The sequence below is a fragment of the Poecilia latipinna genome, unplaced genomic scaffold (genome assembly GCF_001443285.1).
Source record: "Poecilia latipinna isolate Pla-1442-1.1 unplaced genomic scaffold, P_latipinna-1.0 Scaffold3203, whole genome shotgun sequence".
In the NCBI taxonomy this organism is placed as follows: domain Eukaryota; kingdom Metazoa; phylum Chordata; class Actinopteri; order Cyprinodontiformes; family Poeciliidae; genus Poecilia; species Poecilia latipinna.
The window spans coordinates 28,783-31,561 of NW_015115819.1; the positions used below are offsets into that span (position 1 = coordinate 28,783).

The following is a 2,779-nucleotide window of genomic DNA, read 5'->3' on the forward strand; positions in this document are numbered from 1 at the left end:
GGATCGACATGATTCTTTGTTATAAAAGACGAATGTTTGTTTTGTATTTAACAGATCGTCACCTTCCTAAAATACTGGGAAAAGTAATTATTTGCTAAAACATGATTTACACAAATAAAAAAACTTTTTTTTTGCCAACTTTTTTTTTGTTTAGGGGTAGGAGTTTATAAGTTCTCACTTCTTCCTACCCCATTTTGAGCATGATATGTTAACTGAAACAAAAAAATCTGTATTTTCTCTTCTTTCTTATGCACTTCTTGTTACTGTGCACTATTTTATTTTATATTTGTATCATGTTCGAATAAAATTTCATTTCATTTCATTTCATTTCAAATAAGCGATTTTTTTAGTGGCAGCCAAAAGATGTTTCAAGCAACAAAAAGAAAAAAAAACACTTTTTTGCAAAAAACAAAGTTTGTTTGTTTGATTGTTTGGTAGCCAGAAGTAATTTTGGCAAAACAAAAGGAAAGAAAGAAATAATAATCTCTTTTTTTGCCAGAAGATGAGTTAGGCAATAAATAAATACATAAATAAATAACATTTTTGTCAAAAAAGTTTTTTTTTGTTTTGTTTTGTTTTGTTGCAGCCAAAAGTGATTTTGGCAAAATTAGATAAATTAAATAATTAATTAACGCCTCTTTTTTGTCAAACGATGGCAAAAAAATTCACTTCTGACAAAAAATAACTTAGGCCATTACTTCAGGAAGTTGACGATTCGTCAATAATAATTTTCATTTTGATTAAAATTGGAAAAAAGTTAATTGAAAAAGTGAATTAACAAATGTATATTTTCCTTTAACTGAAGTCAGGGGGGCACAATAACAAAATCAATCCTGGGGCCACCAATTCGCTTTGGACGCCCCTGTTCAAAGATCCAGAACTCCCCAGAAACTCCAGCTTTTTCCTCCAGGTTTCTCCGGGTTGCTCCGGGGTTCCTACCTGCCAGTCTGAGCGCCGACATCCGCTGGAACTCGGGCTCCTGCAGCCACTTCCACATCCTCCGGAAGGTCTCCCGGCCGGACTTTAGTTTACTCCAGGGCTTGGGGTTCCGCAGCAGGTCGGACAGCGTCCCCTGGGAGCGGCACAGCACCCGCTGGGCGAAGATGGCCTGCGGGATGCTGTACCTCTTCAGCTCCGCGGTGATCCTCTGCGCCACCTCCTTGGTGTTGATCTCCTCCAGCTGCCCCGACCCGCCGCCCCCCTGCGTCCCCGAGGAGGAGGGCGGTCGCTCCCGCGTGGACGCCAACACCGGCCCGTGCGACGGCGACTGGAGGTGCGGGTGGGGGTGGTGGCCCGGGTGGTGCATCCCGTTCAGGTGCGGCATCATCCCGGCCGGCGGGCCACCGAGGCCTCGGTGCTGGTGGTCGAAGTTCAGCATCTTGTCGTGGGTTGCGTGCGAGCTGGAGCCGTAGTTGTGGAGCCCCTGCTGGGTGTTGTGGATGGAGCCGAGGCCGTTACCCAGCACCGGGGACAGGCTCTGACCCATCCCGGACATGTGGTCCTTATACGGGGTGTAGATGTTGTTCATCCCCGGCAGCCCGCGCTCGTCCCGCATCAGGGTGAAGCTCCCGCTGACGTTCCCGGGCAGCCGCTGGTGGTGGTGGTGGTGGTGGTGGTGGAACTTGTCGGACACGGTGGAGATGGGCGGCAGCGGCTGGAGCGGGGTCAGCGTGGTGTAGGTGCCGCTCATCCCGGGGGACGTCGCGTCGCACGGGACGCTCATGGCGTGGTGCAGCGGCAGCGACAGCTCCGGACGGTACTCCCCGCTGCCCTCCAGGATCATCCCGGACACCATGGCCGGCCGCGGCGCCAGGTCCTGGTGGATCCGGAGGCCCGAAGAGCCGCCGCTCATCAGCTCCGCGTCAGGGGCCACCCCGCCGTGGAGGCTGCCGAGGCCGTCCATTGTCATGTCCGGGTTCATGGCGTACGCGTCCAGGTCCTTGGCCAGGCATCGATAGGCGTTAGTGTAGGCAGTCTTCATTCATCTGTCCTCTCAGTCCATTGGGTCGAGCGGAATTATGTCTCCTGCTGCTCCTCCGGGATGGGTCAGAACCGGTACTCTCCCCGTCCTCCTCCTCCGCCGGCTCCAGCTCTTTGTGTGTTTCTCTGGATCAGACGGGCCTGTGCGGCGGCTCCCCCATATCCAGCCCTCTCCTCCTCCGGTGCTGCTCTGCTCCTCGGAGCGGAGCTGTCCACGGTCCCTACCCGGCCGCTCAACCCACCCTGCTGCGGGAGGAGGCGGGGGACGAACCGGGCTGCCGCTCCGAGGAGGCGCGAACTGGAATGGCGGCTCTGCGGACCAATCAGAGCCCAGGAGGGAGATGTGGAGGGCGTGGCTATATGCGGATCCGACCAATCAGCGAATTGAAGAGAAGCAGCATTTACAGCGTGACTTTTCACTGTGGGGTGAATTTACACACAATTTCTGTTCATTTTCAGAGTGGGGTAGTTACGACGGAGTATTTGGGCCGCGATAAGAAAGTAAAATAAATCAAATTACAATTTATTTATTTAAATTTTACAACAATAAACTCGTTCGAGAATAAAGTAGTTCAGTTTTATGAACCTGTTCAGTTTGGGGAAGTAGTTCACCTTTGCGAATCTATTATTCATTTTTTGGAATTGTTCAAAGTTGGGAATCTCTTGAGAGTTAGGAATCTGTTCAGTTTTAGGAATCTGTTCAGTTTTAGGAATCTGTTCAGTTTTAAAGTGTTTCAGGAGTTTAAATCTTTTTGTTCTCCTGGAGATCTTCTCCTCTTTTTTCTTTTCCTCAGATAAA

General features: G+C 49.9%; 1 pseudogene; it reads right to left on the bottom strand.

Annotated features, from left to right (window-relative positions):
- Positions 1 to 629: 629 nt before the first annotated feature.
- LOC106940381 (one cut domain family member 2 pseudogene) lies at positions 630 to 2,076 on the bottom strand (annotated as a pseudogene).
- Positions 2,077 to 2,779: the final 703 nt, after the last annotated feature.